This window comes from Castor canadensis, chromosome 5 (assembly GCF_047511655.1).
Source record: "Castor canadensis chromosome 5, mCasCan1.hap1v2, whole genome shotgun sequence".
NCBI classification, from domain to species: Eukaryota; Metazoa; Chordata; class Mammalia; order Rodentia; family Castoridae; genus Castor; species Castor canadensis.
In genome coordinates this window covers 10576828-10590316 of record NC_133390.1, presented here as the reverse complement: position 1 = coordinate 10590316, position 13489 = coordinate 10576828, and the positions used below count along the sequence as shown (strand labels likewise).

Here is a 13489-nt window from a genome sequence, read left to right as displayed (position 1 = left end):
AAGGAAACCACAGAAGCACTGTATAAACACCAAAGTGAAACAGAGAACACGATTAATAAAGAGATAAATGAACTCAGGACAAAAATAGACAACATTAAAGAGGACACGACCCAGGATATGGAAAACCTCAGAAAAAAGAACAAAACAGAATTGCAAAACAAAACGGAAGACGAATCCAGCAGAATAGAACAGAAGACAGAATCTCAGAACTCGAAGATGAAATGATAATTAAAGGAAAAATCGAAGAACTATTAAACAACTCAAGACCTGTGAAAAGAAAAAGCAAGAACTCACCGACTCCATCAAAAGACCAAACTTGAGAATCATAGGCATCGAAGAAGGAGAAGAGGTGCAAGCAAAGGGAATGTGTAATATATTCAACAAAATAGTAACAGAAAATTTCCCAAATCTAGAGAAAGATATTCCCATACAAATGCAAGAGGCCTACCGAACACCAAACAGACCAGATCAAAATAGACCTACCCCACGACATATCATCATTAAAACAAGTTCAGAAACTAAGGAAAGAATATTGAAGGCAGTAAGAGAGAAAAAACAAATAACATACAAAGGTAAACCCATCAAAATCACAGCAGACTTCTCAACAGAAACAATAAAAGCAAGAAGAGCATGGGGCGAGATCTTCTGGGCACTGAATGAAAATAACTTCAACCCCAGGATGCTCTACCCAGCAAAACTATCATTCAAAATAGATGGAGCAATAAAAGTCTTCCATGATAAGCAGAAACTAAAACAATATGTGACCACAAAGCCACCACTACAAAAGATTCTTCAATGATTTCGCACACAGAAAGTGAAACCCAACATAACCATGAAAGGACAGGCAGCACCAAACCACAGGAAAAGAAAAGTAGAGAGAAACCTCAACTTAGGTACACACAATCAAATCTCCAAACAACTAAGACAACTAAATTTCAGGAATCACCACTTACCTATCAGTACTAACACTTAATGTTAACGGACTTAATTCTCCCATCAAAAGGCACCGCTCGACGAAATGGATTAAAAAGGAAGATCCAACAATTTGTTGCTTACAGGAGACCCATCTCACCGACAGAAATAAGCATAGGCTTAGGATGAAAGGCTGGAAGAAGATTTACCAAGCCAATGGCCCCTGAAAACAGGCAGGAGTAGCAATACTTATCACTGATAAAGTAGACTTCAAACCTACATTGATCAAATGAGATAAAGGACATTCCATATTAATAAAAGGGGATAGACCAAAAGGAAATAACAATTATCAACCTATATGCACCCAATTTCATCCAACATACCCTAAAACACCTAAAAGCATATATTAACTCCAATACAGTGGTTGTGGGAGACTTTATCACCCCATGATCATCAATAGATAGGTCATCCAAGCAAAAAATCAGTAAAGAAATTCAAGATCTAAAATATACAATAATCAAATGGACCTACTTGATGTCTACAGAACATTTCATCCAACCTCTACACAATATACATTCTTCTCAGCAGCCCATGGAACCTTCTCCAAAATAGATCATATCCTAGGGCACAAAGCAAGCCTCAGCAAATATAAGAAAATAGAAATAATACCGTGCATACTATCTGACCACAATGCAGTAAAAGTAGAACTCAACAACAAAAGTAAAGACAAAAAACATGCAAACAGCTGGAAACTAAATAACTCATTACTTAATGAAGAATGGATCATCGATGCAATAAAAGAGGAAATTAAAAAGTTCCTGGAAGTCAATGAAAATGAAAACACAACCTACTGGAACCTATGGGACACAGCTAAGGCAGTCTTGAGAGGAAAGTTTATAGCCATGAGTGCATATATTAAAAAGATTGAAAGATCCCAAATCAATGACCTAATGATACACCTCAAATTCCTAGAAAAACAAGAACAAGCAAATCCCAAAACAAATAGAAGGAGAGAAATAATAAAAATAAGAGCTGAAATCAACGAAATAGAAACCAAAAAAACCATACAAAGAATTAATGAAACAAAAAGTTGGTTCTTTGAAAAAATAAACAAGATCGATAGACCCCTGGCAAACCTGACTAAAATGAGGAGAGAAAAAACCCAAATTAGTAGAATTAGGAATGCAAAAGGGGAGATAACAACAAACACCATGGAAGTCCAGGAAATCATCAGAGACTACTTTGAGAACCTATATTCAAATAAATTTGAAAATCTAAAAGAAATGGACAGATTTCAAGATACATATGATCATCCAAAACTGAACCAAGAGGAAATTAATCACCTGAATAGACCTATAACACAAAATGAAATTGAAGCAGCAATCAAGAGTCTCCCCAAAAAGAAAAGTCCAGGACCTGATGGATTCTCTGCTGAATTCTATCAGACCTTTAAAGAAGAATTGATACCAACCCTCCTTAAACTGTTCCACGAAATAGAAAGGGAAGGAAAACTGCCAAACACATTTTATGAAGCCAGTATTACACTTATCCCAAAACCAGGCAAAGACACCTCCAAAAAGGAGAACTATAGGCCAATCTCCTTAATGAACATTGATGCAAAAATCCTCAACAAAATAATGGCAAACCGAATTCAGCAACACATCAAAAAGATTATTCACCACGACCAGGTAGGCTTCATCCCAGGGATGCAGGGGTGGTTCAACATACGAAAATCAATAAACGTAATAAACCACATTAACAGAAGCAAAGACAAAAACCACTTGGTCATCTCAATAGATGCAGAAAAAGCCTTTGATAAGATCCAACATCATTTCATGATAAAAGCTCTAAGAAAACTAGGAATAGAAGGAAAGTTCCTCAACATTATAAAAGCTATATATGACAAACCTACAGCCAGCATTATACTTAATGGAGAAAAACTAAAGCCATTCCCTCTAAAATCAGGAACCAGACAAGGATGCCCACTATCTCCACTCCTATTCAACATAGTACTGGAATTCCTAGCCAGAGCAATTAGGCAAGAAGAAGGAATAAAAGGAATACAAATAGGTAAAGAAACTGTCAGAATATCCCTATTTGCAGACGACATGATCCTATACCTTAAAGACCCAAAAAACTCTACTCAGAAGCTTCTAGACATCATCCATAGCTATAGCAAGGTAGCAGGATATAAAATCAACATAGAAAAATCATTAGCATTTCTATACACTAACAATGAGCAAACTGAAAAAGAACGTATGAAAACAATTCCATTTACAATAGCCTCAAAAAAAATCAAATACCTAGGTGTAAACCTAACAAAAGATGTGACAGACCTCTACAAGGAAAACTATACACTTCTGAAGAAAGAGATTGAGGAAGACTATAGAAAGTGGAGAGATCTCCCATGCTCATGGATTGGTAGAATCAACATAGTAAAAATGTCTATACTCCCAAAAGTAATCTAAATGTTTAATGCAATTCCCATCAAAATTCCAATGACATTCATTAAAGAGATTGAAAAATCTACTGTTAAATTTATATGGAAACACAAGAGGCCACGAATAGCCAAGGCAATACTCAGTCAAAAGAACAATGCAGGAGGTATCACAATACCTGACTTCAAACTATATTACAAAGCAATAACAATAAAAACAGCATGGTACTGGCACAAAAACAGACATGAAGACCAGTGCAACAGAATAGAGGACCCAGATATGAAGCCACACAACTATAAGCAACTTATCTTTGACAAAGGAGCTAAAAATATACGATGGAGAAATAGCAGCCTCTTCAACAAAAACTGCTGGGAAAACTGGTTAGCAGTCTGCAAAAAACTGAAACTAGATCCATGTATATCACCCTATACCAAGATTAACTCAAAATGGATCAAGGATCTTAATATCAGACCCCAAACTCTTAAGTTGATACAAGAAAGAGTAGGAAATACTCTGGAGTTAGTAGGTATAGGTAAGAACTTTCTCAATGAAACCCCAGCAGCACAGCAACTAAGAGATAGCATAGATAAATGGGACCTCATAAAACTAAAAAGCTTATGCTCAAAAGAAATGGTCTCTAAACTGAAGAGAACACCCACAGAGTGGGAGAAAATATTTGCCAGCTACACATCAGAAAAAGGACTGATAACCAGAATATATAGGGAACTTAAAAAACTAAATTCTCCCAAAACTAATGAGCCAATAAAGAAATGGGCATGTGAACTAAACAGAACTTTCTCAAAAGAAGAAATTCAAATGGCCAAAAAACCCATGAAAAAAGGCTCACCATCTCTAGCAATAAAGGAAATGCAAATTAAAACCACACTAAGATTCTACGTCACCCCTGTCAGAATAGCCATCATTAGCAACACCAACAACAGGTGTTGGCGAGGGGGAGGGGAAGGAACCCTCTTACACTGTTGGTGGGAATGTAAACTAGTACAACCACTGTGGAAAAAAATTTGGAGGCTACTTAAAAAGCTAAACGTTGATCTACTATTTGATCCAGCAATACACTCTTGGGGATATACCCAAAAGACTGTGACACAGGTTACTCCAGAGGCACCTGCACACCCTTGTTTATTGCAGCACTATTCACAATAGCCAAGTTATGGAAACAGCCAGGATGCCCCACCACTGACGAATGGATTAAGAAAATGTGGTATCTATACACAATTAATTTTATGCAGCCATGAAGAAGAATGAAATGTTATCATTCGCTGGTAAATGGATGGAACCTCATTCTGAGTGAGGTTAGCTCGGCCCAAAAGACCAAAAATCGTATGTTCTCCCTCATATGTGGACATTAGATCAAGGGCAAACACAACAAGGGGATTGAACTTTGATCACAAGATAAAAGCGAGAGCCCACAAGGGAGAGATGAGGACAGGTAAGACACCTAAAAAATTAGCTGGCATTTGTTGACCTCAACACAGAGAAACTAAAGCAGATACTTTAAAAGCAACTGAGGCCAACAGGAAAAGGGGACCAGGAACAAGAGAAAAGGTTAGATCAAGAATTAACTTAGAAGGTAGCACACATGCACAGGAAATTAATGTGAGTCAACTCCCTGTATAGCTATCCTTATCTCAACTAGCAAAAACCCTTGTTCTTTCTTATTATTGCTTATACTCTCTCTTCAACAAAATTAGAGATAAGAGCAAAATAGTTTCTGCCAGGTATCGAGGTAGTGGAGGGGAGAGAGAGGGGGCGGGGTGGGTGGTAAGGGAGGGGGTGGGGGCAGGAATGACCCAAGCATTGTATGCACATATGAATAAAATAAAAATAAAAAAACAAAGAGATTGTGTCTAAACAGGTGATTCAGAGCCCAGTTAAATTTAAAAAGAAAGAAGTTGGAAATACTGAAGATTGCTTTTTGAAAAGTAGGCAGAATTTGAAGGGGATCTGACCCTTGAAAGAAAGAAAACAATGAGTGGGATCTACTTTTACACAGCTTTTCCCCCTGAAAACTCCACCCTAACTGTTCCCACCATCTTGTGGTGCAGAGTAGCTAAAACTCAAACAAAAGCCACAGTCCTACTGGCTTGAGATGTCAGAAGATGGAATTAAGGGCTGCCAGAACTGTTGGAAATTGAGGGGGGTGGAAACTGTGGAAAGGCGTAAGTCACAGAGAGAACCGTAAGTAACTCCTGACAGAAGTATGCAGACTCCAAGGAATCCAACAGGAAAAAGCAAAAACAAAACAACAACAGCTAGATAGCTAAAAGAGCTGAGAAGAGATTCCAACTGCTGCCCACTACATGAGAGATATTTTGTATAGTTTTAGTTCCAGCAAGTCAGAGGAAATTAGTAAATACTTTCAAATTTCCAGATATAGCCTAAGAAAAGGCAAAACCGATTCTCCACAATTTCAAGGTGATCAGCCAATATTTTAACTACTTGTCACAACAATAAGCAATTTGATTGAAATATTCTGCAGACATGTTAATAAATTAATGAAGAATTAAATATTAACTGGTTAAAAACAAGCATAAGGAAGGTCATCATGTGAGACGAACGTGATAACCACTACACCACGGAAACAAGGAAGGTCATCATGAATTTAAGATAATGCCTGAAGGTTAAAACAAAATGAAATTCATTTCCTGTATGAAGTTCATTGTAAAATTCATTTCCCATATAACCTATTATAAATAGTTCTATAAACAGAAAATATACAGCTATTTCCATACAGATTTATACAATGGGCCATGGTCTCCTCCCTCCTAGGGCTTAAATTGGGTAGGTCAGGGAAGCAGTGGTGCAAAAGAACACAGAAACAAATTTATACAAATAGCTATGAAGGAAATGCACAGAATTCTAAGAGAGAACAAAGGAAGACCTATTTTTTAAAACGGGATTATGTCAAAGAAAGCTTTTCTAAAGAGGTAAAATTTGCTATAATTTAAAAACCAACTGAAATTTGAAAGCTAAGTGAAGTTAATGAGATTAAAAACGTGTAAAAGAGGCAGTAAAGCAAGAAGAAGGAAAATTATACCAAAGCTTTTGTGCCCTTTTGGTTTTGCAAGAAAGAAGTGACTGGTACCAAAGACAGAATAAGTAACCAAGTTAGTAGAGTGAGTAGCTTGGAATAAAGCAGGACAGCCAGATCCATTAATGATTAGCTAGGACCGCATTAGACCTTAGGTTTCATTGGATACAAAGGGGGAGCCAACTGAAGAACTGTATAAGGGACCAAGCACTATGGTAAGCAGTTAGAGGGGAAAGGGCTACCTTACCAAGAACTAATACTCTCAACTGGGAAGATCAACCTTTATGGCACTTTTATTATCGATGTTTACCAAAGGACAAGCCTATTTTATCATGATACAGTCTTGATTTAGTGGAAACTGACAATCCCAACCCTGGCTCCCTGCCTTAAAGTAGAAACACTTACACAATATTTAATATAAGATAACAGGCCTCGGGACTTAAGGGAAGCAAGGGGTACTTACATAAATCAATTAAGTAAAATAGTTTTCTTAATGCAGACTTGAGAACTATTCTTGAAAAACATTTCATGGAGCTGGGCACCAGTGGCTCACTCCTGTAATGCTAGTTACTCAGGAGGCAGAGATCAGGAGCATCACAGTTCAAAGCCAGATCCAGGGAAATAGTGAGACCCTATCTCAAAAAAAAACTCTTCATAAAAAAGGGCTGGTGGAGTAGCTCAAGGTGTAGGCCCTGAGTTCAAGACCTAGTACCGCCAAAAAAATTAAAAAAATAAAAAAAAAACTTGGTATGAGAAAGTACTAATGTAAATGTAAAGTAGTAGTAATACGAAGTGAGGAAAAAAGGTTATAAAAGCATATCTATAATATTATCCTTTTTAGAAAAAGAATTAATAGTGTATGTACATAAGCGCACTCACACACACACACACATAAACACCAAAAGGACAAACATCAGTCTCTCATAATGTTATTATGTATGTGAGTGGTAAAATCAGGTGTTTATTTTGCTTTTCTTTGTATATATTTTTTTAAAAGCTGTAACTAACACAATGAACTCTCACCTGTGAAGAAACTTCCTGTTGAAGTGTTTTATCTGTAATTGCTCTTTATAAACCTGAAAAGGCTTTTGGAGGACTGGAGGTGTGGCTCAAGAGGTAAGAGTGCCTGCTTTGCAAGCTTGAAGCCCAGAGTTCGGACCTCAGTTCCACCAAAAAAACCAAACCAAAACAAACAAACAAAAAACCACTTTTTGAGGTCAAGGAAATTATTGGTATGTTCTCCCACAAAACTGTTCCTGTTAGCAATACACACACACACATTTTTAAACTAATGTATTACTGAGTATTATAGTTTGGATCTTGAATGTTCCCCCAAAGACCCACGTGTTGAAGGTTTGGTTCACACACTGTAGCACTATTGGGAAATGAGACAACCTTCAGGAGGTGGGGCCCAGTTGGAAAAGTTGGGTCATTAGGAGAGCGTACTAGTACCCCAATCCCTTCCTATCTCTCTCCCCTCCTGGCTCTCACGAGTACTGCCATCAGGTACTGTGGTTCCACAGGCCCAAAGCAACACTGTGAGTCAAAATAACCCTTCCTCCTTTTAAGTTGATTATCTCAGGTATTTTTTCACAGTGGTGGAAAGCTAACTAACACACTTGAGTAACTCACAAGTCAGCAACAATTCCTACCACTGAGAGGCAACTCTTTATAAAAAGAAATGTGAGTCCTTCTTAGAGGGCATTTTAAATGATTCAGCTGTCAAACTTTCACTTCTAAAACCTCAGTTTAGGGGGTTAAAAAAAAAAGAGGCACTCGAAAAAGACAAGAAGAAAAAATACACATTTTAACATTAAAATGTAGTCTGACCTAAAACAAATGCAGTAATATTATTGGACATGGGTCACACACTAAAGAGAAAGCATGCATAGGAGGAATAGGGAAAGGGAAGGAAACCTGTAACTTGAATGTGGTTGATGTACTCACTGTAGAGGAGCAAATACAGTAATCTTAAACTGGCAGAGGCCACTGTAGGAAAGGGACTAGGAAATAGCAAAGAGGTCTGGTAGAGATGAACCAATGTGGGTTGCAATAAACATGTGCATGGAAACAATGCTAGGAATCTCTTTGTATAGCTATCTTTATCTCAAATTAGCAAAAATGCTATGTCTTTCTTATTATCTCTTGTATTTTCTCTTCAACAAAATCGGAAAACAAGAGGGTGGAACAAGTTCTACCCAGAAGTAGGGGGTGGGAGGGAGTAGGGGGGGAGCCAAACAATGTTTACACATGTGAATAAATGTAAAAACAATAAAATTTAAAAAAATTTTTAAAAACATGGTCTGAGTAATCTTCACATGCATAAGTCCCAAATAACATATCTAATTCAGACATGTGTCTTTAATCAAACTTCTGTAACACCACCTGTTTGTTCATCCCTCTCTTCGCTAATTCTTCAATGTTACTAGTATTAGGCACTGAGTATATAAACATGATTACAATAATCAGTGCAGAGAATAGTGTAGATAGATAGAGGCATTGTCAGAAGAACTAACTGCATTATTTGTTTGCATTATTATTGAGGTATAATAGATACACACACACTATGGGCTATAATTTTCAAAAAGTGCTAGAATAGAAATATAAATAAGGTATTAGAGGACACTACTTTCCAGGAAGAACTGATGAAAATTTTGTAGAGTAAGAACGAAATGAGCTATGTTTTGAAACATGAATAGGAGTTTGTTAGATAAAAAAAGAAATTAAGTAGGCAAAATTATATAGGTCCAGAGGAATACAGGGTAGAGTTTAAAGTATTGTAGAAAGTGATAATGACTAATCTGTTTGAGACAGGATTGGGAAGGATTTTTCAGCCTTCTTCAGTCTGAATACTATTCTGTAAAACTGGGAGTAGCAACTTTTTCTGTAAAGAACCAGATATTATATGCTTCAGGTTTTGTGGTCCATACAACCTCTGTCACAACTCTTAAACTCTGCTGCCATAGTATGAAAGCAGTCACATGCAAAACACGAACAATAAGCACAGCTGTATTCTAATAAAACTTGCATTTACAAAACAGGCAGAAGCCAGAGTTGCCCACAGGTTATAGTTTGCAGATCCTTGTTCTAAGCAAAACCACCAAAAGTTTATAAGCAAGAAGTGACAGGATCGGATCTCATTTAGAAAGGAAATTCTCATGGCAGCAGTTTGGAAGAAGAACATAAAACAGATACCTGCCATCATTCTAGATAGGGAGAGAATAAGGATATTAACTGAGGCCAAGTTGTAAAGGGGTATTAGTAATAGTCAGGAAAGAGTTAAAAATGACCATCAGGCTTCTTGACTAGCTGTCCAATGGCTGATGAGAGACCACTACTGAAAACAGCTACTGCTGAAAGGGAGAATGAGAGAGTAGTTAGTTTGATATGACTGAAGGACATGCAGGCAGACATACAGAAGACATTCAGCTGAGTGGTTTAAGACACAGATATGGATTAGAGGTTCCTGTAATGAAGTGGTACCTGATGTCATGAGTGCAGCAAAGGATCTCAGGAAAAAATGTGGAGAGGACTACGTATCAAATCAGTATTCATTGCTCACTGTTTTCTGCCTTCCTTGGATTGCTGGGTACCCAGTATCAGAGCAGACCTACACACAGAATGGTTTTAAATCAGCACAAAATTCCTCTATAGCATGTTCTGAATATTTATAAGAATGTTTCTATGGGCAAGGGTGGGGGGGTGGCGTGCATAGATAAAGATGAATAAAACTTAAACTAGGACTTCATTAGCAGGGGATTTATAATTTGTACCATTAAAAAATTTGTTATAGGCAGGGCATATGGTTCACACCTATAATCCTAGCTACTTTGGAGGTAGAGACTAGGAGGATTCAGATCTTGGAGGGGGAGGAGGGAGAGTCTTAGATCTCATCTCAACCAATAAAAAGCTGGGCACAGTAGCACGTGTAAATAGGAGGATTGCCATCCAGGCTGGCCTGGGCATAAATGTGAGATCCTATATGAAAAATACCCATGGCAAAAAGGGTTGAGGCATGGTTCAAGTGGTAGAGTACCTGCCTAGCAGGAGTGAGGCCCTGAGTTTAAACCACAGTACCATGAAAAAACTAAATTTGTTACAGGGCTTAGAGGACTTGCCTATGATGTTCAAGGCCCTGGGTTAATCCCCAGCACCAAAAGAACAAACAAGGCAAAAAAAAAAAAAGTCACACACACACACACATTTTATATTGATAAAACATAAAATTTAAAAAAAAATTCAAGATATTAGGTCTAGGTATCTGAAACAAAACAAACTGACTCAGATGAAACAAAAAGAGAACCTACATCTTCCCCGTCACTACTACTACTAATACTACCACCAGTACTAGCTATTAGCTACAAGTTGCTTATAAATCCTAGGCCCTTTACAGACTACTCCATTTAATTCTCACAAAAAAATCTTCACAAGGACTATTCCATTCAATTCTCACCAACACACTGAAGAGGTTACTATTACTACTCTATTACTAAAAGGGTTTAGAGAATAGTTAACTTGCCAAGGTCACACAGATTTCTGATTGCAAGGAGGACAACGAGGCTTTTCACTACTGTTCACATCTGATTCCAAAATCTGTGCTCATGAGCATGACACAATACTGCTGTCCATCATTATATAACTTTTGCAGTATTTCTCTTATTTCAGTTTTCATGGGGAAAAAATTATCCTCTTACCTATGGTAAAGACAGCACAAAGAACAAGAAAGAGAAGAGAAATATCCCCAACTTAGAGCACTATTGTCATTTGGGATTTGGAAAGAGAAGAAAAGAGGTTCAACAAGATCTATGACTTTGACAATTACTGCTGGTACAAACCTTGACAAAGGAGTCTGCAGAAAACAGTTTTCTACAGTTAGTCAAACACCTGGTTTCCAGGCACTCACAGTATGAATGTTTTATAGGCCTTAAAATCCAACATATGAATTATTCAAAGATCATAAGGACTTTTGGAAAATAGTTTACATATTTAATCTCAAGGAATGCTTACTTGACTTCTGAATTGTAAATCACATGAAATAAGAATAAAATTTTGCAAGCACCTCCAGTTTGCTACAAGATTTAAGTATAAAGCTAAAGTAAAAAAAAAAAAAAAAGCAACATGGGTCTTAAAAGAGACTTTAATTTTATTATTTTTATTTTTTTGGCAGCACTGGGGTTTGAACTCAGGACCTCTTGCTTGGTAGGCAAGCGCTCTTACCACTTGAGTTACTCCATCAGCCCAAGACTTTAATTTTATAACCTTACAACTTTTCCAGTAAAACCTTGTTAACAACATTTTTTTTTTTCTGGGACAGGGGTTTGAACTCAGTACTTCACATTTACAAAGCAGGTGCTCTACCACTCAAGCCATGCCTCCAGCCTATTTTGCTCTTATTATTTTGGAGATGGGTCTGGAGGACTATTGGCCAGAGTGGCAGAAAGGCAGGGAGGGGGAAGGGAGAAAATGAGAGAGAATGAGTGCAATGTGAAACAGAAAAAACCAAATTTGAGGAATGTCACCTGGGATGAGACCAGAGAAGGGTCATCTCGCCTCAGAGGTTAAAATGGTCAATGAAATAGTATGTGACCATGTATGGGGCAAGCTGTACCCACCTCCATTTCTGAACCCACTCTAAATGATATATAAGGAAAGCCCCCTTTGTTCTTGGGACTCAGTCTTTGGATGATAATCCACTGAGGTGCTGCTAGCCTGGTTAATAAACTTGCTTCCTGAAAGCTTTGGTGCCCCATCTCTCTGTCTGAGCTATTCTACAACATTTCTAGGGCAAATGTCCAGGATTCGGAGGGTGGTGTTTTCACCTCCTTGTTGCTGGCTCAGTGTCCCCACCCCACAGGGGGGGGCTACCCCTGCCATGCACCACCAGACATGTTCCTTCAAAGGGAAGGAGCCTCTCTCCTGGAAAACTGAGGTGGCAAATTTCAATCACACAAAGGAACCCAGAAAGGCTCGGGAACCAACTTGGGAGCCCTGTTTATCAGTCTAGTAAGAACCCAGGCTCAAATTTAGGCCTGCCTTAGGAGGCAGAAGGAGAGTCTGATCAACTCCCAGTAGAGACACCCAAGTAACCCCTTTTGGGGTGAAACCAGGTCTCTCAGGTTCAGGGAGCAGAACCAAAGTACTGTGTGGTGTGAAAGTGCAAGCCCAAGACATACCCCAGCTACAAAGAGAGTGCAGAGTCCCGATATGCGGGTCCATCGTGAACTCATATGGTCTAGGGTGAGCCCTAACAGGGCCTCCAGTCAGGGGTTTATACAGACTCACTACAGCTAAGAGATGCCTAAAACCCTGTGAGGGGAGATGCCTGAGATAGAACAAAGCAAGCAGTGTTGTTTGTTTTTTCCTGTGTGCTGGAAAGAAGGACCCCTTACCTTCTCTCCACAACCCTCACCTCTTCCATTTCTGTCTCTGACATCTGGCCACAGGAGGAATGAGAGGTCAGAGTAAGAACAACCCCCTAGGGTGCATGCTTAAGAACTTTAAAAAGGAATTTAACAAATATGATGGAGTCAAGCTGACTCCTGGCAAGCTTAGCACCTTCTGTGAAATAGACTGGCCTACTTTTGGTGTAGGATGGCCCTCAGAGGGGTCATTAGATAAGATCATAGTCAACAGAGTTTTTGAAGTGATTATAGGGGAGCCTGGACACCAGATCAGCTTCCTTATATTGGCTGCTGACGAATGCAGTCCTCAGTTGGCCCACATGGCTAAAGCCCCACCTAGAGGAAGCACAAAGGGTAATGGTAGCCAGTGAGGCAGCAGCTTCCAAGTGCAAGGAAAAATGTAAAAAGCCAGAGAAACCCACATTAGTGGGGGACTCCAATAAGACCCACCCCTTTATATGCCACTGTACCCACTTTGCCACCACCTTCTACCCCTTCGCCTCCACCCTTGGAAGGGGAAGCAGCATCAGACAGAGAAGCCCCAGCAGTAAATACATCTACAAGGCCGGGACCAGATGTCCTTGAGACTGCCAACAACCCTACCTTCCTCAGGTCCCATGAACCTCATGCTCACTCCAAGCCTAACAGTCCTTACTCCAGTAAGGACTCACTCCCTGTGAGACTGG

At 38.7% G+C, this 13489-nt stretch overlaps 1 protein-coding gene across 3 annotated transcripts in view; it reads right to left on the bottom strand.

The window, feature by feature from the left end:
- The window catches only part of Tmem50b (transmembrane protein 50B), a 48279-nt gene that overhangs the window by 20240 nt on the left and 14550 nt on the right, over positions 1-13489 (bottom strand). The window contains exon 2 of one of the 3 annotated variants that reach the window (XM_074072766.1): positions 9886-10012. The exons of the other annotated variants lie outside the window; for them this stretch is intronic. The gene's annotated coding sequence lies outside the window, so the exon portion shown is untranslated. The remainder of the gene's footprint in view (positions 1-9885; positions 10013-13489) is intronic. 3 annotated transcript variants of the gene reach the window in all.